At 56.6% G+C, this 21,875-nt stretch overlaps 1 long non-coding RNA gene across 2 annotated transcripts; it reads right to left on the bottom strand.

Annotated features, from left to right (window-relative positions):
- Positions 1 to 6,850: 6,850 nt before the first annotated feature.
- On the bottom strand, positions 6,851 to 21,235 carry LOC139807464 (uncharacterized). Of its 2 annotated transcripts, none has more exons than XR_011730555.1 (3): positions 20,920 to 21,235; positions 15,632 to 15,761; positions 6,851 to 6,888 (listed from the first exon to the last, which is right to left on the bottom strand). It is a non-coding gene; the product is annotated as an uncharacterized lncRNA (long non-coding RNA). The 2 variants fall into 2 exon arrangements; XR_011730556.1 differs by lacking the exon at positions 20,920 to 21,235 and adding an exon at positions 16,609 to 16,920.
- Between the last annotated feature and the right edge of the window lie 640 nt (positions 21,236 to 21,875).

Genomic DNA, 21,875 nt, shown 5'->3' on the forward strand with positions numbered 1-21,875 from the left:
CCCCAGCACAGCCTCCTGGATCCCACTGGTGCTCTGCCCAGGACCTGCAGGCAGCAGCTGGGGCTGGGTGCTCTCCTTTCTCCCACTGTGTCTCCCCCAGCTGGGTGATGCTCCTGGACTCTCATTAACACCACGATTTTCACAGAATCACAGAATGGTTCAGGACAGGAGGTGCATCCAGCCCAACCCCCCAGCAGTGAACAGGAACCAGATCAAGCTGCTCCGAGCTCCATCCAGCCTGACCTTGGATGTTTCCAGGGATGGAAACACCACTTCTCTGGGCAGCCTGGGCCAGTGTTTCACCACCCTCATTGTAAAAAGTTCTCCCTTGTATCTAATCTAAATCTCCCCTCTTTCAGTTTAAAACCACCACCCCTTGTCCTGTTGCTCCAGGCCCTGCTAAAAACACTGTCCCCATCTCTTAGAGGCCTCCTTTAAGTATTGAAAGGTGACAGCAAGGTCTCCCTGGAGTCTTCTCCAGGTTGAACTCCCCCAACTCTCTCAGCCCAGCTCCAGAGCAGAGCTGCTCCAGCCCATGGAGCATCTCTGTGGCTTCCTCTGGATTTGCTCCAACAGCTCCGTGTTCTGAAGCCCAGAACTGGACCCAGCACTGCAGGGGGAGCTCAGCAGAGCTGAGCAGAGAAGGAGAATCATTCAGATATTTACAATTTCAGCTCTACAGGAGCAGACAGTGGCAGTGCCTGATGTCTCTCCGGGGTGCAGAGGGACCCAGTGCCTTGAGGCCCAAGAGGGTGGCTCAGTCTCAGCTCCGTGCCACCCCGTGTCCCCCTGCTCTGGCTGTCACATGCTCCAGGGGCTTCAGGGATGAACGGGGCTTGGTTTTGGGGTGAAACCGGACAGGGACTATTGCAGCATCCCCCAAGTCCTGGGGTACATCAGCTAGATCAGGGGTGAACACCATGGTGATGCAGGATTAGGGGTTTGTCACTCTGCTTCCAAGCACCACCCTCAGGGTGCTTCACACCCCTGGGTGCTCTCAGTGGATCCCAGCTCCTCCTGCAGCCCTGGAGGGCAAACCCTGGCTGTAGAGCAGAGGTGGGCAGGAGAAAAGTCTGGGGGAATGTGAGGACAAGGAGCCAGCACCCAGTGAGCTGCATCGGGGCTGCCATCCCCACTTGTGTCAGCAGAGGGAGAGGGAGATTGGGTGACCTGCACCTGCACCCACCTTGCCTGCCAAAACGGGGTGCTGGGAAGCACCGGTGGACAATAATCCTCTTGCTGAAGGCAGGATGCCAAGTGGTCCTGAGCCAGGCCCAGCGCTGGCCTCCATCCATGCTCTGCCCCAAGCACTGAAGGTGTCAGAGCAGAAGTCAGGGTGATTTGCACTTACCAGGAACATCACGGTTTGTGTCTTCTTGGAAAGCAGCGAGGAAGGAGCTGGCACTTGGGCAGCCTGTGCTGGGTTATGCTGGGATAAGGGGGCCCTCCTGAGTGGGGGTGCTGGACCCCCACTGCGGGATGCTGGTCTCACAGCTGGCAATAGGGTGGTCTGGAATCCCCCACAGGAGGGGCTCTGTGTTCTGCAGGGCTGTGAGCTCCTTGGGGGAGCTGGGGGGGGGTGCACACATTTCTACACATTAGGGCTGCCATTCAGAGACCCTGCCCCCCCACACACCCTTGGTCTCAAGCAGCCTCTCCTGGCCTTCCCCCCCCTCTCAGTTTTTCTTCAAACGTGGCAGCTCCCACCCTACCCAGGGGCTGCCCCTTCTCACACTCATGGGCAGCAGCCAGGGCCTGATGCTGAAGTGCTGAGGCCACCAAAATGTCCCTCTGTGCCCATGTCTGCCACGGGGCACTACAGAGCCACCGTCCTGTCCTTCCCTGGGGCTGGCAGCAGGGTGGGCACCGACCCCCGGGGGGCCCAAGGCTGTCTGGGGGTCCCTGCCCTCCTGTCCCGGGGTGTGCAGGGCTCTGTGCTCCATGTGCTCGCAGTGGTGGGCGAGTGCCAGCGCAGGGTCCGCAGCCCTCACCGTGTCCCCTGCCCCCCTGCAGCCAGCCCAGCCCCGCTCTGCCCCCCCACGGGGGACGGGTCCGCAGCGCTGGTGGCAGCTTGTGACATTTGGCAGCTCCCGTGGGCGCCCCGCCCTGGGTGGGGACGAAGGTCACTGAGCAGAAAGTTCGGCTGCTTGCTGACGGAAAAAAAACCGGGGAAATTCCCTGCCCTGGCATATGCAAACAGGGACTGAGGATGGGGACCCTCTGCCCAAGCCCCCTGCAACTGCTCCCCCGTCTCCAAGCCGGGCTGGAGGCTCCCTCTCCTTCTCCCCTGCTCCCAGGATGGCCCCTGCAAGCCTGGAGATGTCCATGGAGCATGGCTGCGTCTCCCTGTCCATGGCCTCTGCACACATTGGGATGGGTTGTGCCCCACCAGCACGTGGCTCCTGACACTCTCTGGAGCCCCAGGAGCCTTTGCTGGGGCTGCACCAGGACCCCAAGAACCTGGGGTGTCCTGTGGCACTGCTGACATCCTCATGGCCAAGGAAGTGAGTGAGGGAGAAGTTTGTGCAGAGTCTGGTGAGGAGGGAGGTTGTAGGGGAAGTCAGGCAGCTGCCCACGAAGTGTGAGGCACTGGGGGTGGGGTTGTGTTTTGTGTTGATGTTGAGTGTCCCAGGTGAGCAGGACCCCTCTTGAGGTCCCAGAGATGCACACGAGCAGGTATATACAGACCAGGCTCAGGTGTCCTAACCCTTTGTCTTACAAGACTTTCTTTTTTTTTTACAGGGCTGTGGTATTGCCCAGGGTGCCTGGAGGATGATGGGTGGTGCAGGGAGGGAAAAGTCTCCCTGCCATGTTTGTTATCCCACAGAGAAGGGATTGGATTCCCTGCACCCTTGGATGACACCACAAGCCACGAGTGGGTGAGATGGGTTCCAGCAACGTAGGAGCTGCTCTGCCCCGACATCCACAGATTTGTCAGGGTCAGCCACAAGCACAGTGGTGTCAGTGGGTTCCTGAGACACCCTCCATCCCAGACTCAAGGCTCTGCCACCCATGTGTCAGAGGTGTCAGTCCTGGCTGGGCCAGCTGGCCAGCAAGAGGGAGAAGATGAAGATGAGAAGATAAAGAAAACCCCATGGATCCCTGTGCAGTTTTCCCCACTCTCCTGGTGACTCAGCCCCACACAGTGAGTTGTTCTGACCCCCATGGCTGCCAACCAGCATCCCACAAGGGGCTGGAGCCTCTCAGTGCTGCAGGATGTCAGGAGCCAGCAGCTTGCTAGATATCCTCTAGATCCAGTTTCACACCAAAGCTGATGGATCTGAGTCACCAGGTGACACAGCCATATCCTGCTGGTATCTCCCAGGTGTGGCATCTGGGCAGGTGATGTGAGCAGGTTTCTGAGCACCCAGGAGGTGGTGATGCAGCAGTAATTGGAGTCTGGTGCCCATGGTGGGGAGATCTTTCTGATACTCACGGCTCTAGGCAGCTGCAGAGGAGCTGGTGAGACAGAGTGCTTGGCTGGCAGACATCACAAGTTTGCCAGGATTTGGGACATTGTCTCCTGGGGCAAGCTATGGAGTGCTGCTCTCTCCCTTCTTCCTGAGACACTTGGAAAGTAAAACATTTTCTCCAGTGGAAGCAATCCTGGGGCAAAAAGCAAAGGCAGAGACGGAGGAGAGAGAGTGGGATGCAAATGGTGAAATTAATTTTGCAAGGCCCAGCTGAGGGAAGTGGTGGTGTTCAGCCTGGAGAAAAGGAGACTGAAGGGAGACTGAAGGGAGGCTGAAGAGAGGCTGAAGGGAGACTGAAGGGAGACCTCAGTCTCTGGAACTCCCTGTGTGTGTATTTGCCCCCGTGCTGGGCAGTGTCCAACAGAGCCAGCAAGACACAGCCAGGGTGTTCCTGCCCTGGGCACCACATGATTGTGGGTGTAGAAAACCCTCAAAACATGGGAGTAATACCCATTAAAAACCAAAAAAACCAAACATGGGAGTCTGTCTCCCCACTCCCAGCACTCACTGCAGGCTGGCAGAGAAGCTGCTGGGAGCAGGCATTGGAGCAAGCACCGTGCCAGGAGCAGGGGCCGGGCTGCCAGGCTGGGGGTGATGCTGCTGGGTGGTGCAAGGATGCTCCTGCCAGCCCTGCAGCACCAGTGGGGCAGGAACTGGTGGGCAAAGCTGCACATGAGGATGTTCCTTCCCTTTACATGGGGCACATGGGGCTCTGACTCCATTGGGACAGAGCCCACCAAGGGGGCTGCAGTCAGAAGTGACATTGAGGAAAGGAGATGGAGGGGTTTAATAGGATGTTATCCAAAAGAAGCCAGGAGAGACATCATTCAAAATACCTTCAACCTAGTCTTAACCTAGAATTTAAGCTGGGCTCATAAAGATGATATTGTTTAAAGTAGAAATCCCCTCTCGCCAAGGTCTGGCACTGAGTTTTGTGCCACGCTTGGCAGGAACTCACTGCTTCTCCTGTGTTTCATTCTGCTCTCCACCAGCCCAGTTTGAGCAGTGTCACGGCCCCAGTTTGCAGGTCCCTGGAGACAATTCCTGCTTTGAGGCAGAGCTTCAGTCCTGAATGGTTCCTGGCACCTGGGAACAGATCTGCTACTCCCACTGTCCATGGTTTTTAGTCTGTGGTATCTTCCTCTGCCCATCTCATCTCCTCTGCCACTGGACCTTTGGTCTCTAACCCAAACAGATCTCTAGGCACCTCTGTCTATGAACTTTAAATTACTCCCTGTTTGCCCCTTTCCTTACCACAATCTCCTGACTTTTCTTCGGGTCCTCTCTTCAAGGATGCTGAAATTTTCTGCCCTCAGCCTGGAGGATGGATGAACCCTTCTACATCCACTGATCTCTTCCCACTCCATGACTGAAAAGTGACAAAGAGCATTCATTAGCTGCTGGGTGCCAGCCACGTGGTGATTTTGTGGTTTCTTTTGAGGTATTCTGAGCCTGGAACATCCAGATGGGATCAGGCTGACGGGTGACTGCAGACAGCCACGTTCCCAGCCAGGGACACAACACTCAGAAACTTCCCAGGGCAACACAGGTGGAGATGAATCCTGGGAAGGTTGTGAGTGGGAAAGCAGTGCCCAGCCACAGAGGGGAAACCTTCTGCTTCCAGAGAAGCAAGGATGCATCTGCTGGAGCTCTAAGCCTGAGCCCGTGATGGTACCCATGCCTCTCCCTCCCCCTTTCCCCAGTCCCAAGCCCCTTTCTGACCTGGGCCGGGAGAGTCCTGCTGTGCCAGGAGGAGGAGCTGAGCCCTCTGAGATGGTTGGGCAGGCGTGGGCTGCAAACCTCTGACTCAGCTTCCAGGAATGCAGTGGGATGGGGTGGGAGGGGAAGGACAACAACCTCACCCACAGTGCTGGGCTGGGGGATCCCTGGCTCTGAGGGTGATCTCTTTCCTTGTTGGGTGACATGGTCACCAGCCCTCATGCCCACACCTCCCCCTTGCTTTGGGCACACACAGCACCTCTGTGGGGCAGTGTTATCCCTTCTGCAACCCCTATTCCCTACCGACCCCTATTCCCTACCAACCCCATTCCCTACCAACCCCATTCCCTACCAACCCCATTCCCTAACAACCCCTATTCCCTAACAACCCCTATTCCCTAACAACCCCAATTCCCTTCCAACACCAATTCCCTGCTAACCCCAATTCCCTACCAAACCCTATTCCCTACCAACACCAATTCCCTTCCAACTCCTATTCCCTACCAACCCTACCAGTCCCTGCACTAGCAGGGTCACAGGAGGGACATTCTCCTGGAAGAGCCAGCAGAGTTAGGGGGTTTGGCAGCATGGATCCTGTCTCAACTAATATCCTCTTCTACCAGTGCTGGATACAGGAGAGCACTCCAGGGTTTTGGGATGTTGCAGTAGGACCTGGCAGAGGTGACTGCACTGCCCTCTCCATGGACCTTTGTGTGTCTGGGGGGGCTGAGCACTGCCCCAGCCATCACCTCCCAGAGTCTGATTTCCAGCTGGGAGCTGCTGTGTGGGCTCTCTGCAACTCTCCAGGACTCCAAAAGGGCCCTGCATTTGTAGGATCCAAACCTCCCCTCCAGGAGGGTGTCCCTGGACAGAAAGCAACTCTGCATCTCAGCTCTAGGAATTCACCCACCAGGGGGGCAGGGGCTGAACACAGACAGATCCTACTGGCAGCTCAGCCCTGCACCCCAGTGTGGACCAGTCCCAGGAAAGCCCCCCAAGGCTGTGGCAATGGGGTGCAGGCAGGGGGCTCGTGCTTCCTGGGCCAGGCACAGGGTAATGGAACCAAACTCCTTGGGGAAGGAGATTTTTATTTGAACCCAAACTGACTCCTTCTCTTGCACTGCTGCCCTCACACATTCCTGCACCCCCCCACACGAGGCCTTTGGCCCAGTGACTGCTGTGGGGCACTGAGGATGAGGAATGCCAGCAGATTCCCTTTATTTCATGGACTCCTCTTTGTTGGCTACAGCAAAGTGGTCAGGACAGGTCTTTTATACCCTTTAGGAATCAACCATTTTTACAGCAGCATCTTTTGCCTCTGATCTTTGTTGAGGTCACTCTACAAGGGCCTCAGGAATCATTGCTACCCTTGGGCTTTCTTGTTCTGGGTGTCTTTGCAGGTTCCATCCTGGTGTTGGGAGTGGAGGGAGATGGAAGGGATGTACTTGGATCTTGTTGCCATCCTCCTGCTCTCAAAACTTAAGTCTTCTGCTGGTGAGTAAAATACAGCCAGGACATCTCCAAGAGCAGAGAACACCAGATTCCTCAGCATCTGCCTGATGTTAGTTTTGCCCCTGAATATCAGCACAGGTTATTCTCATAATTTCCTCTTCATGGCTTCTTCTGGTGTTCTCAGACCCAGCCGTTCCCACGCTCGCTTCCTCCATCCCAGTCTTGATACATTTGTCACACAGCTCTGCAAGAGCAAACAAGTTCAAAATGTTATTCTGATAACCTTAACGGTGTCTTGGGTGGGAAGGTCAGCAGCATAAAACCTGCAGCAATAGTTATGTGCAAAAAGGGCACTTTTAAGGCTAAGAAACTAAGAAAACGAGGAAACAAAAAAAATTAAAAGGAGCAACCAAAAGAGTAAAAATGTTGGACATTATGCAAATATGGTACTGGAGGCACTTAGTGAATGTACACTGTCCATCCAAAGAGATTCTAGCAGTATTATAGTAAATTTTTTTAAAAAGCAAGTATGGGAGTAAAGTGATATCTTTGAATAAGCCATAGCCATGTCCAAACAAAGCAAACAGCAAAGAGTGTAAACCTGGTCAAGTGAAATGTAAAACCACAGTAAGGTGAGCCATTTTTTTTTTTTTTAAGGAACAACTTGCTAAGGTATAACAACGAACCTTCAAACGTTTTTTTTTTTAAGTACACAAAGGATGGTTGGCTGCCAAAGATGTCGGAGTCGACAAACACTGGGGCACAACAGGCACACACATGGAAGATAAGCTGTAAAAAGAAATGAGATTCATCCCTCACATTGTTCCCTGCAGAGGCACCCAGGGGCTTCCCAAGCTGGACGCATTCTCCAGTTGAAGAAGATCAGATGAGGTCCCTCAAGTGGGGATGGGAATAGAAGAAAATTTCTCACCCGGAGCAGTGGCTTCACACAGGGACCTGGGGAACTCAGTGGTGGTGCTGGGGAGCGTGTAGTGGAACAGGAGATTTTGGGGAAGAGCCAGTGGTTTGGGCTGGGAAATGCTCTCTGAGGACTTGAGGTCAGCAGCTGTCTCACGGGCATCCTTGCTGGAGCTGGTGCTGCTGCTGGCGTTCAAAGCTACAAAAAGACAAATGATCCTCACATTAATTGCTACGTGTCTGATAATGCCAAAGGTGGGTAAGGAAATCCCCTGTACAGGAATGATGTAGCAGGAAAGGACCTTTCTGCCTTCCCATGCTGTGTGCTACAAAGGGAGAGTCAGGAACAAGGAGGGAAAGCCAGGGGTGATGCCTCAGCCACATTTTCCCTGATTTTGTTCAGAGCCTCTGCCCACCTCTGTGCTGCATGGCTGTGCTCTCCCTCCCCCTGTTCTCCCATGGGATCATAGGGATTGTTCAAAGCTCTCAGGACTGCAGTGAGGTGCAGTTTTCCACCTGTGCTGCTGCTTTTCTCAGGCTCTGGGGCTTGCTCTGAGGTCACAGAGCACAGCAAGGGGAACTGATGTCTAAACCTGGCCCAGGTCCTTCCCAGTGGATGCTGATGGACATCCCTGCCAGGAAGCAGGGACATCCTCGGAATTCCAACTCTCTCATCTGTTTCTGGGCTTGCACCCAGAGGACAAGCAAGAGAGAGGATCTGCTCTCTGCCCAGGTATTCTCCCCACAGAAGCCCAACTTCTGGTGGTCACCAGCCAAGCAGGGGGGCACTGGGGTGGCCCTAGGGGTTCTGTCACCTCCCAGGGGGCTGATGCCATGCAAGGAGCAGGGACAGGAGCCCTCCAGCAACCTAGCACCGGGGTCCCTTGTGAGCCAGGGCCATCTACCAAGCTGGGGTGAGACCATGGATGAGGAGCACTCATCTGCAGCAAAGCCCTGGTGGTGGTGCAGGCTTGGCTGCTGAGTCACTGGCAGGGAGAGGGCAGGTCCCCATCCTGCTCTGCCAGCTGTGAAACTACAGAAATTCCTCCTGGCTCTGTTTTTTTCACAGAGCACGATGGGACAGGAGGCAAGAGGAGCTGGAGCACGGAGGAGGAAAGGCTGTTTGGGGGTCACAGGCCCCACAGTTGGTGGGGTTCTGCTTCATATCTCACAGTGACTTCCACGAGGTTTTTGCAACCGAGGGACCATGTGCCCCCTGACTCAGGGTACTGGAGATGCACAGACACAGCACTGTCTCCATAGAGATAATTCCTGGTTGCCATAGAAACCAGTTTGGATTTTTGATGCTCCCTCATGTCCCTCACTGTTAGGGATGTGATGATCTAAATAAAACTTTATCTCAGTCTCTGGACCGTGCTGGAGGGACAAGTGTGTTCCAGGGGTGACATTTGCCAGCCTGAGGGGCTGCAGGACAGGAGGATTCATGCCACACACTCAGGGTTGATGACAAATGTGAAGACAAAGTACCCCATGAGGGACATGGCTGACCCATGGCTGCAAGAAGGAGATGCTCCAGCCTGTGTCCTGAGGCTGAGCTCCCAGCCCCAGCCTGCCCTGCCCTGCCCATCAGCACAGGGAGCATGGAGCAAGGTGGCCAAGGGGACAGGAGCCCCCCCATCCCATGTCCTGCTCTCCAGGTGCCCCTGGTGCCTGTCCCTGTGACCCTGAGCTGCAGGACAGCCCAGCAGCACGAGTCACATCATCACCTGCTTCTGCCCCCCAGCCGAGGGAGAGCCCACAGACGGGGTCAGTCACAAGTGGGAAAACAGGAGCAGTGACAACCTGACCCTTTCACCACCCATTTCAGGCAGGGGCATCCCCTGCACGCTGCCTGCCCACCCCCTGGGAACCCTTGGACCCCAGGACGTGGTTTTGTGTCTTGCAGGGGCCAGAAACCTTGGGGGCTCTGCTGCAGGGGGAGGCTGTGGGTCAGGCAGAGCTGAGCTGGGGAGGGACAGGCAGGGGGGGTTGGGCTCTGTTTGGGGACCCAGCCCTAGGAAAGCTCCGGTGTCAGGCGTGCCCATGGGTGCACACGCCCTGCAGGCAGATATTCCTGGCATGGGGTGAGTGCAGAGATTTCTCCTCCATGAGAGGGCCCTGCCCTCCCTGAGGTTCCTGCTGCTGAGCAGGGGCAGTGGAGCAGCCAGGGTGAGCCCCAGGCACCTCCAGGGAGGGGAGTGAGGTCCTGGTGGGCAGCCGGAGGTGGCCGAGCCCTTCCAGACATCCCCAGGAGGTAGTGAGAGCTGTGCCCAGCCATGGCAGTGCCACCCAGGCACCCATCCCCACCCTGCTGCAGGCTCCCCAGCACTGCCCGGCTGCTGGCCTTGCCCTCAGGGCAGCGGGGTGCTGGTTTCTGCCTGCTGCCCGGAATGTGAGCTCCTGCCAGCCTGAACCCAGCTCGATAAGAGAGCAATAAATATCCCAGGGACAATGCAGTGACACAGCCCTTGGCACTGGGAACTGACATGAATCAGGTGATGGAAGGCAGCCAGTGGGAGATGGGCCCACACCTGGCTTTCTCTGGAGCACCCAGCCTTGCCCAGAGCCAGGCCAAGTTAACTGGGAGCTGCATTTTGTTTGCTGAAAATGGTTTGTTTGTGCAGCGTGACAAAGGCTGCTGGGTGGCCAGGGGGGAGCAGCATTCAGCAGGTTATGGCACTGCCCCATAGCCAAGGTGACAGGGATCAACAGGGACCTCTTTAAAGCACCTGAGATCTCCACTGGTGGCTCGGGGACCTCTTTTTTTTTTTTTTTTTTTTTTTTTCTTTGCAGTCCATCTGTGCCAGGTAGTCCTGCCCATCATACATCAGGCATTGCAGTGGTTTGCAGGAGCACTGGAGCCCCTCACTGCCTGGTGTCCAACCTGGGAGTGTTGCAGCACCAAAGCTAAATTCATGTCTAGAAGAAAGGGTGCTGAGGCTGACACCCCCCATTCCAGCTCACTATGGAAAGAATGTTGGTGCTCCTGCTTCTGACCAGTACTTCCCATCTCAAAGAAGCTGAAACGAAATAAAACAAAACTCATTAAGTAGTGGATTCTCCATCCCTGGAGATATTTAAAAAGAGCCTGGATGTGGCACTCAGTGCCATGGGCTGGGAACCACGGGGGGAGTGGATCAAGGGTTGGACTTGAGGATCTCTGAGGTCCCTTCCAACCCAGCCAATCCTATGATTCTATGGTTCCATGATTCTATGAGTTGGATTTGTAGCCCTTGGCTTTCCTCGGGGGGAAATTTTCAAACCCAGCACAGTTTGCTCTGAAACCATCCCTAGAAAGGGACTTGCCTCTCACTTCTTGTGCTCTGCCCACTCAGGACACCTCACCTGGTGATGGAGTCAGGAGTCAGCACACGGTGTAAGGAAATCAGGGGAATTTCTGCCTCTCTCCCTGGGATGATGCCACGGGGATACAAACGCTCTGCTGCGCTCCCACCTCCCCGTGGGCTGGGGCTGTGTTGGGATGCATCCAGCAGTTCTGAGCTGCCCTGGGATTGTGGCATGAGGCAGGACTTTTCCCTGGGACAGAGCTGGAGCAGAGTTAGCCGGATCTTGGCCAGCTCCCTGCCACCAGCAGTGGGGACACGGCCCCTCCTCTGCCCGGCTCAGCCTGGAGAGCAGGTTTGGGGGCTGAGGAGGATTGGGCTGCCCGTCCTGGAAGGCTCAGGCAGCCCAGGTCCTGGTAAACACATTGCGAAAGGCTGGGTTTGGCAGAGTCTGAGCCTCACCCCCCAGATGGCAGCTGACTCATCCCACCCTCCGGGCTGCTCCTTTGGCCTCTCCTTTCCTCTGCACGGTGACACCGGTGCTGTCCCCTCCTCCCGCAACCCCCTGGCTCCTCCACAGCCTGAAGATGGGGAATGATCTCTTCTGACTCAGTTTCCCCATCCATGGTGGCAGGAGGTCTGGCAGGTGGGAGGCAGCTGAGTCCTTTGCCTGCAGGAGGGCAGAGGTCAGGCACAGCCTCTGCAGGGTCCCAGGTCAGGCACTGCATCCATGTCGGGAGGGACAAGCAGGGGTCACAGCACTGGGGACAATTCGGTCCCCCCGGGCACCCTCAGGGCCAGACAGAGTTGCTGGGGAGATGGAATAGCTCTTGCAGCAAAGCAAGGCATGGAAAAAAGAAAAAAAAACAAAAAAACCAAAAAAACTGCAGGTGTGCTGCCTACCCTGTCTGAAAGTTTGGCTCTGCTCTCAGATTCCGCAGGCACTGTCACCCCTGCTCATTTGCACCCCCCCTTTCCCTCATCACTGGGGACCAGGCCAGGACCAATGCTGGGAGACCCCCAAGGCCATCTCTGCACCTTCCACTACCTCTGGGAAAAGCTGCCAGTGCCCAGGTGGCATGAGGAAGGATTTTAGTGCCACAGCAGTGATGTGCCAGGAGGGTGCTGCCACCCATCTGGTGCAGTGTGACACCAGGACCTGTGCCATAGGGCTCTGCATTGGCTGCAAACAGAGCTGTCCCAGCTTCCTCTGCTCCCCAGCATGTTCCTTCAGGGGCTCCTGGGGGTCCGGGCTGCTCCCCTGGAGCGGTGGTTGAGAAGCTGGAGCCCAGCTCAGCCCTGAGTGTTGTGCAGCTCCCAGATTCAGCTCGGTGCTGGGGGAAGGTGTGAGCAGCCTTCAAGGGCAGCAGCAGGGTCCTTGGCTGTCCCCAGCCCCCTGCAGGGCTGTGCCAGGGCAGCCTGGCTGGGAAGAGCCCAGAGCTGCTCCAAACACATCCCATGAGAGAGGAGAGGGTCCAGCAATGGGCAGGCTCAGCTCCGGGGCTGCCAGGCAGCTCTGTCTCAGGCAGGTAAACCCCAAAGCCATGTTCTCTGCCTTACTGGTTTCCTGGCCACAGGGCTCTCCCCAGTGCTGGGCTAGCAGGCTGCAGGCTGGCTGTGGTCTGCACACCCTGCTGGGTATCACTCCAGGCACACTCACCACTGCTGTTCCCCTCTGGGGCTGTGAGCACCCTTGCTAAGCACCAACCACTGGGACTGAGCAAGGTGCCCATTAGCTTGGAAACCTGCCCCAGACTGAGGGTGCTGGAAGGTGCCCTGGAGAAGGTTTTATTCATCAGCCACAAGATCAAAATCTGCTCTCAGTACCAAGTTGGGGTTTCCAAAATCTCCTCTCACTGGCAACACTGGAACAGCGACAACACCTGGGAAGATGGGAAGACAGCAAAGGTGCCAGGCATGGCTCTGCCTCAGGTGCTCTGAGACCCCACATGCCCAGCTCATCTCTGTGCCATGTCCCCAGGACTCAGGGCTCAAACCCAATCCCCCAGTACTAGTCCTGTCACTCGGGCACTTGCCATTAGTCACCACCAGCCAGAGAGTGCCCATACCCAGCACCAACCATCAGCTGGCAGAGCCTCTGGGGCCAAGGAGAGCCAGGGATAGCAGTCCCTCAAGTTTCCTGGGACACACCTCTCAAGGAAACAGCTCAAAATCTCCTGGTACGCCAGTACCAGACTGTCCCACTCTTCCATCTAGCAAAGGGCCTGCAGTGCAGCGTGCATCAGCTCCTGCCTGTCCCTGCAGCTCCAGACACCCCCTCCCTGACTTCATGCTCTGCTTCAAGGTTGCCCAGCTTGGCTCTTCTTTGGACCACTTGCCCAGCCTTCAGCCCCCAGCATCTCCAACAGCCATGCCTGTCCTAATGCCACTTCTCAGGCTCTCTCTGTTCTCTTCTGTGCCTCATCTACTTCTAATTTATTTCTGAAAGCTCAGGGCCATGGAGGCACAAGTGCCCCTAGTCTCAGGCATGAAAAAAATCCCACTCATGGTTTTGCTGCATTCTGTAGGTCTCCTGCTTCCTCCACCAAAGGAAACACTGGCCCAGGTTGCCCAGAGACATGGTAGATACCCTGTCTCTGGAAACATTCAGGATCAGGCTGAATGGAGCTCTGAGCAACCTGATCTGCTTGATGTTGTCCTTGCTCCCTGGAGGGGGGTTGGACCAGATGACCTTTGAAGGTCCCTTCCAACCCAAACCATCCTATGCTTCTGTGATTCTTTACACATCATGACTCCTGTTTTGCTGAGGCAGCTGGGAGAAGCCTTGCCCCAGGCTCTGCTGGAGGGAGATGCCATCCCAGCAGCAGGCAGGGGGCAATTGCATTAAACAGGACAAGCTTCCCCCAGCCTTGCTTCTGGAGCAATGCAGCTCCCAGGCAGCAAGAACAGATGCAGAAGCAGTAAAGCAGGAGCTGTGGCACCACAGAGGCTTTTGTCTGCTTGCCCTGGTGCACAGCAGTGCCTACCTAGTGCTGGATCCTCAGGGTGCTGGACTGGGTCAGGAGGACACCGACACCCAGCTGAGCCTTGCTGTCTGGAGAGGAGGCGAGGACTGGTGTTCCTGGTGATGCCTCCATCCCAGTATGCAAGGCATGTGCAGCACAAGCATCCCAGGCTGGGCAGGGGAGAGAGATTCCTTGGCTGGGCTGCCTGGAGATGGCTCTGCTGAAGCATGGGAAAGGGAGAAGGGGGCTGTGGGGATGAGCCCCTCCATCCCCTGCTCCCCTGAAGGCACCAGCTTTGTGGAGCCAGGGTGAAACGTTAGCCACTGGCCCTGCCTCCTGCTCTACTCCTGGGGGAATTTCCCTGGCAAATGAGCAGGTGTCCCACTCCACTGCTCCTGCACACAGGGATTTGCTTTGCAAAACCAGAAGGTGACATCCAGAACAGAGGGCAACAAATGCACACAGAAACCACAGCCAAGGACACTGTGGGCTCTCTTCCTATTATCCGTCCAAACCCCAGCCTCTCAGGCACCACGACCCTGGTCTCCACAGAAGCTGCTGCCATAAGATCTGTGCTCCATCCCACGGGATCTGCCAAGTCTCCGTGTGCCCAGGTGAGGCTGGTGTAGGACAGGGGAGCCACTTGCTGCTGGATGATGGCAGATAGTGGCTAACACCACTGCCTTTCCCAAGGACAACTTCGGGTCATTCCTCAGGCTGAGAACAGCCACAAGGTCCTTGGCTGCATCGTGGTGTATGGGGACAAAAAACATCACCAAAGCACAGCCCAAAGAAGTGAGACCTAACCCAGGCATGTCCCCAAAGCACTCGTGGGGACACTCTGTTCCTCAGGCACCAGACCTTGGAGCTCCTCTAGTCCAAATTCTTGCCTCGCACCCCAAGAAACCCTGACTGTCACAACCAAGAGAACCTGCAGGACCGGTCCCCGTGCTCCTGCTGCTGGGTGACAATGGGTTGTTGTGACAAAGGTGAATGCAAAAACCACAGCCCCATGTCAGCAGCCCCATGCCACTCTGGGACCCAGAGAAGGGAGGAGGCACAGACCCCCAGGGTGGGCACAGGAGCTGGGCAGAGGAAGATAAAGGTGCCCCTGCAGCTTCTCCAGGCCAGAAAAGGCTGCAAAGCTGGGAAAGGCACAGGAACAGACCATAAAGATTTTGTCCAGCTCAGATCAAGTCCCAGAGGGGAACAAGGGCCAATATGGGGGGGGGGGAGGCCAGGCTTCTCCTCCCCAGGACCTTCTTTGTCCAGGGCTTGTCCTTGGGCTTGTCTCTCAGGCTCTAGAAAGGGGCAGTCCAACCAGCAAAGTCCACATTGCCTGGAGAAATCCAGGCTTCAGGCTTTAAGCTGCTGCTCAGGCACCAGCAGAGCATAAGGGGCTGAGCATGCAGAGCCTGAAGTAGCAAGGAGCAGGTTCCTCTCTGATGGCACCAAGCAGCAGAGGTGCTCACCCTGCAGTGCCCTGGCCCTTGGACCTGCCCCAGGAGCCCTGCCATGCCCTGCTCCCAATACCCAGGGCTTGGGTGCTGTGCACCCCTAGAGCGGATCCCCCCATGTGCAGATCCCCCCATTTCTGCCTGGCCCATCCCAGGGGTTGGATTCTGAGGCGCTCTGGGGTTTTTTCTGAGGGGTTTTGCCCAGGGAAGCAGGAAGGTTTTGTGGCACATCCTGGTGCCACAAGGGTGGGCACCGGGGGAACTTGACCTCCTGGCACTAAAAGCCTCCCGTTCCCTGTGGGTAATACCAGTGCTGAACTGGGTGGATTCATCCCACTTCTTTCCCTTCTGGTGTCACCCACCCAGGAAAGGAGCTGATGCTGATGGAGGCTCCTGCAGCTGCGCATCATCCACTTGGCAGAGGGAGGGTGGGGCACCCAGGGTGGCACAAAGAGCTCATTGTTCCGAGATGGAAATGATCATCCCGGTGACCTGGAAACACAGAGCAACTCTGTCAGCAAAGCTATAGGGTTTCAAAGGCTGAGATCAAAGGGCCCCCTGGGGTCGGACTCTGCCAGGCCTGCAGAGACACCTGTAATAAAAGGTGCCTCCTTCTAATTATTCTCATTTTGCCTGTGACAGCCACCGGGCAGTGGGGATCGGGGCTCACTCAGGAAGCCACGGTTGGGACATTGTCCCCGCTGTGACAGGCAGGGACAAAAGGCCGTTGTGTGGGGCAGGGCAGGCAGGGGGAGCTTTGGCAGAGCTGTCTTGGCTCCCTCTGCCTGCTCTGAGCCCCCCTGTGCCTCTCACCCTCCCACCATCCCACTCGGGATGCTCCCAGTACATCCCCAGGTGATGCCAGGGCTGAGCTCTCGGCTCCACAGCTGAGTGGGGTGGGGACATTCAGCAGTGGCCAGTGGGGACCTGGTGGCCCAGTGCTATGTCCTGGGAACCTGTTCTGCTCCCTCTGCAGGACCCTGACACCTGCCCCAGCTGCAGACTCCTGGGATGATGCTTTCCCCAGCCTCTTATCTCCTGGACTTCACCCCCACTGCCATTACCTGCAGACACACCCCACGCACGCAGGGCTCAGCCTGCAAACGCTCTCGTTTCTCTGCCTACAGCAGAGGTGGCCCTGGAGATCCTGATGCCACCAGACCACACTCCTCAGGGCCACATCCCTCCTCTCTGTGTTAAGGCAGCTTCTGGCACAGCAGGGACACTGAATCCCCTTGGGTGGTACCTGCAAGGTGGATCAGGGAGGGCTGAGCAGATGGTTTTGGCTCCCTTTTGAGAGGTGTAAACACCTTGGAAAAATGCAAGGCCAGAGACTCACGTGCTTGCAGGTCCAGCAGGGAGCAGGTCAGGTTCAGCAGGCATTAGGAAGAAAACTAGGTCTGTCTCTGACTTGGGACGTCATGTGAGAAATTAGCAGGGCTCTCCAGCAAGTCATGGTGCTAATTAGAGGAGGAGGTGATTTATATTGGCTCAGAGGCTTCTACAGCCAAGGGTCAGCCAGGTCCTCAGATGGTGAAGGGTGACCTCTGGCCATGGGCTGTAGGTTCCCAAGTGTGCACAGTCCCAGAACTGTCCCAGCATGGCCCTTTTGGGACCCACCTTGTGTCCCCCCAGGTGCTGCTGCCTTGGAGAAAGCAGCCCCACAAAGCAGGGCCCTGGGGAGCTCACCTGTGGGGCCAGAATAACACACATTGATCTCAGATGGGGACATGAGATCCCACGACTTCCACCCCTTGCTGGAAGCCCTTGCCAGGGCCCTGGGGTACTGCCAGCTCCAGCTGAGCCCCAAGAACCCCCTGAACACCACTCCTGGCAGCAGGGAGGCTGCGGGCTGTGCTACCCACTGTTTGTTTGTCCTCAGGTCTGCACCTTCTGGCCCAGCCCTGTTTGCATTCAGAGGGTGCCTGGCACTGAGCAAACAGAGTGTGGGGAGAGACGAGCAGCTGGCAGGGAGGACCCAGCACTGGCTATGTCCCCACTGCCACCCCCATCCCTCCCCCCCTTTTGCTGCCTTTGCAATAAAAACGTGGATCTCGTTTGAGCTGGGAGGCTGCAAATTGAGATTTGTTGAGACCTTCACCAGCCTTGCCTTCAGGGGTCAACATCTCTGCTTCACCCTGCAGATGCTGTCATCTCCAGATGATGTTTTTGGTGATAACACAAGGATTCCTACATGGGAAAGGCAGCTGGGGGGTGCCAGGAGGGGGAGGTCTGTAGCAGTCTAGCCATCACCTAAGAGTCTGCACCATTCCTCCTCCATGCCATGGCTGTCCCAGTGACAAGGTCCCAGCCATGGCAGAACTCTGAACTCTGCTTTTTGCTGTTAGGGTTTGTTATCTCCTGGTTGGTGGCTGCAGGCTCATGGGGAGCTAGGTCTAATAGCCAAGCTCATCAGGACCCAACTCCATGAGCTGCTGGCTCAGCCAGAAACAGACTCCTCAGACTTCTCCCAGAGAAGTCCCCATTGGCAAACAGCACCAAGCAGATGGATGCTCTGGTTTGAACTGATTGCTCCAAGTCCATGAAGACCAAAGTCTGCTGACAACAGAGAAAAATCACTCCTGTCTCCATCTGGGCTGAATTCAAGGCACTAAAGCTATACTGGTGGGTGCTGGTGTCTTCTCAACAGAAATGGGATGGCTGATGTGCCCATTTATGTCTCTTGCAAGCTGGCTTAAGCCAAACTGGAAGAAAGTCAGTCCCACATCAGCAAAAGAACAAGCAGACCAGATCTGCTCTTGAAGAATTAACCACAGGGTTATATGAGCTCACCAACTTCACACAGGAGGGGTCCGAATCAATAGAGATTGATCCAAGTACTGCCTTGTGTATCCATTGTGGTCACTGCCCCCATGTCCATGTCCAGCCCAGCACTGTGTGTGGATGAGTCTGGAGGTGACACCAGGTGGCTCAGGCCACTTCAGCACCAGCATGAGCTGCCCCCAAAGCAGCAGCTGCAGTAGACTGGGGGGCTCCTCCAGTCCTTCCCTGCACCCCACTGCCTGTAAAGTACTGCTGGTGATCAGCTTCTCCTTGTGGTCAGCTGAAATCTTACCTGCTCCCACTGAGAGTGCCCAAACCCTGGCAGACACCAGGGCCACAGTGGTTTGTGGCTGGGAGACCCCCAGCCAAGCTGCAGCAGAACTGATGGGTACCATCACACACACTCACACCATCATCTCCCACTGCTCATCAGTATCCTACTGTCCCACAGGATGTCAAGGAGAGCTGGGGTGTCCCCCGAAGCACCCATTCCATTCCCCTCCCACCAGGGAAGGATGAGCAAGCACTTCTCAAACACCTCATGCTTCCTATGGCACTGGGCAGGCAGCACCGGGGCTCTGGTCCTGACTCAAAAATAGTGCACAGCCTGCATGAAGTCATCTCTGCAGCTGCGATCAGCACGGGATTATCTGGGTGTGGCTCCACCAGGAACTCCTACAAGAATCTGAGGATCCTCCTTGATGGAGGAGAGGCAGGACAGCTGTCCCACACCCACCTCTGGGGAAGAAGACTGGAGCCAGGGTGACACCATAGTTAGTGGGGTGACACTTGATGATGAAGGATAAATATGAATATCTCAGCAGCTTCCCTCCACAGCCCCAGGTTACACATCGGGATAGAGCTCCCTCGAGCAAATGTACCAGACCCCCCCGGGCCTGTTCCCCAAAACACACAGACCCTGCTATTTTCAGGCAGGCTTCAGAGGTGTGCAAGCTGTACCTTAGGTGGGGAGGGGGCTTGGGGTCTGGCCAGCCAAGCTCATGCCATGAAGAGCTCTCTGTGGCTGCCAGGCTGTTGAGGATGAAGTCTCATGGCAGCCAAGACGTGATTTGGGACTTAGGTAGACATAGAGCTCCTCTGGATGACCTGTTCCTTTCCTTTTTTTTTTTTTTTTCCTTTCCTTTCTTTTCCTAAATGAGGCCTCCGTTCTTTCGGTTCCTGCTCTGTCCCCAGGAGGAGCAGGAGGATGAACCACAGCAGCCCAGTGCTCTCTGTTCTGGTGGTGACCCAAAGACACAGAGCTCCATGGGGTGAATTACTGTCAGGGCTGGGGGAAACAATCCCCAAAGGGCTGAACAGCCCTGGGGGCTTGTGCTGTTCTTCACATCTCCTTGTGGGACTCTCCCCTTCCCCCACACACAGCCTGGGGGGGACAGAAGTGCCACCAGCTCTGGGCTGGGGGAGACCTTGATGCCTTTAGACCTTCCCCAAAGAGGGGAAACACTTTGGGGGTGCCCGGCCATGGCTGTGGGGACAGATGCCAACAGGGCCTCGATAGGCAAGCTTTCCTTTCAACCAAGATGTTAGCATTCACCTCCATAAATAAATAAATACCATGGGGCTGGCACCCGCCTGCTCCCCGCCGGCACAAAGAGGTCGGTGTTTGCAGCCCGGCTCCTCCTCCAGCACCCTCAGCGATTTTGCTCAGGGTTGGCACAGAGGGGACGTGGCCATTTTCCAGGCCCTGGGTCCACTCGGGAGAGCGAGTTGGCTGCCTGGGGGCCAAGGTTGGAGCAGAGAGGGAGCTGAGGAATTGCCATGGCACAGAGAGACCCGGTGGCCAAGCCAAGATGAGGCCCTGAGTCAGTGGTGTGGGTAACAAGGGGCAGGGCTGGGGATGAGCCTACAAACTCCATGGCAGTGCCTGGTAGAGCCTGCAGGGCTGAAGGGATTCTGCCCAAAACATACTGTCCTCCTTCTGAGAAGACAGGAGTGAAGTTCAGAGGGTGCTGCAGCCCTTCCCCTCCCTGCAAGTCTGTCCTTCTGGGGAATGAGGGAAAAACGCTGCCTTCTGGAGCAGATAACTCGTCAGGTCCTGTGTTAAAAGGAGTAAGCAGCTCTGCCACGCTTCCTGAGCTCTGGGTCTGCTGCATGGGGGATTTACAGGCTCTGTGGGCAGAAAGCAGACAGAGCAAGAGACAGAGCATGGGGCTCCAGCCAGGGGGAAAGGAGGGCTGTGAAAATGGGGCTTTGTTTGGGGTTTCACTCCCCCTGTTACTTTTTCTTTCTGTAAGCAAAAGATTTGAAGGCAAATCAGTCTCAAGGCCGGTACAAAGACAGAGATCTCTGCAGAGCCCCTGGCCCTGGGCTGCCCCAGTTCCACAGGGTCCCCTCACAGTGGCAGAGAAGTCAGAGCCAGGCACGGAGCCTGCACCCAGCCATGGCCTCCATGTCAGGAAACCTCCCAGAGAAGGGGACAGCGGGATCTGGGTTGTGCCTGGCCTCCTGTGCCCATCCCCGCAGGGGCCTGCGTTGTTCCCATGCTGTGTCCCCGTGTCCTCTGCTGCCAGATGGATGGGACAGGGAGGTGGCACAGCAGAGAGCTGTGTCCCTGCCGCCAGAGGCTGCAGCAAGGGCAGGGAGGGAGCTGCTGAAGCCAGGGCAAGCAGGGACACCTGAGCCCAGCCAGCCCCCGCCTTTTCCTGCTGCACCAGGGAACAAATAAATGGTGCTGGGCCCAGCCACCCTCAGCAGACCCAGCAAGACTTCCAACTGCTCTGGAGATCTGGGTGGGTGGTGGGAGCCTCCTGGTTTCCTGCCTCTCCCCTGGGATTCCATCCAGGAGGCGATGAGCCCTGGGCCCCACGTGCCTGGTGCTGGGCAGGGATGTGGAGCCAGCGCTTACAAACCACCAGGACTTGGCTGAGGGAATCCTCAGTCCCCAGACGTTCCAGTTTCACACGAGTCGGTGCTGTGCTCGACCTGACCCAGGGCAAAGGGTTTTCTGTGTCCTCCATCCACCCCCTCTGCCCCGCTGCTGCTCTGAGCTCTCCCGGGGTGACCTGGCTGAGGGAGGTGCCGCTCAGCACGGGTGCGGGCAGGGCCTGCACCTGCCCTCCATGGAGTTCATGACCTCTGTGTCTGTTTGCAAAATGAACGTCTGGGTGGTGCCACACCCCTGGCTGCCATGACGTCCTCAGGCAGCTCCATGCTCGGGGGCCCTGCCCACACGTACACAGACACACACAAACCTCCCACAGCACAAACAGTCCGTGGGTTGTACCTGCTGGGGTGGGCGGGGGGGGGGGGGAGAGGCTGCAGGGGGGTCCCTCTGCTCACCAGGGAAGCACCAGGGGACCCTCTCAGGCCCCAAAGGGCATCTCTGAGCTCAGCCCGGCCTGGCTGAGCCCCTCAGAGCTGGTTATTTCTGCAGCTCTCCTGAACCCGCAGTTTTTATGTTCTCTTCTCACTGGGCTGGAGCCCTGGGAGGTCCCCGTCAGGCCCTGCTCTCCCCCAAGATCTTGGGGTCTGTGTGTCACCCTGTCTGATGGACTCAAACAGGCTCACAGGAGTGGGTGGCAGCTCTTTTGGTGACGGACAAAGGTCACATAAGGAGAAGTAAGTGTACAACTGTTGTCTGTGACCATATTTCAGATGGGAAAGGAGAGAATTTCCAACCATCATCAGGGCAGGAAGGAGCTGCAGTGATTTCCCAGGCGAGCAGCTGGAGCAGACACCAGGCATGGTGACAAGGCAATGTGGACCTGTCCATGGAGAGACCCGTGGGGTCCCTCAGCACCCAGGGGAAGTGGTCCCTGCTGGCCCCTGTCCTGGGCTTGGAATGGAACCAGGGGCAGCATG

The sequence above is a fragment of the Heliangelus exortis genome, chromosome 25, assembly GCF_036169615.1.
Source record: "Heliangelus exortis chromosome 25, bHelExo1.hap1, whole genome shotgun sequence".
Lineage (NCBI taxonomy): Eukaryota > Metazoa > Chordata > Aves > Apodiformes > Trochilidae > Heliangelus > Heliangelus exortis.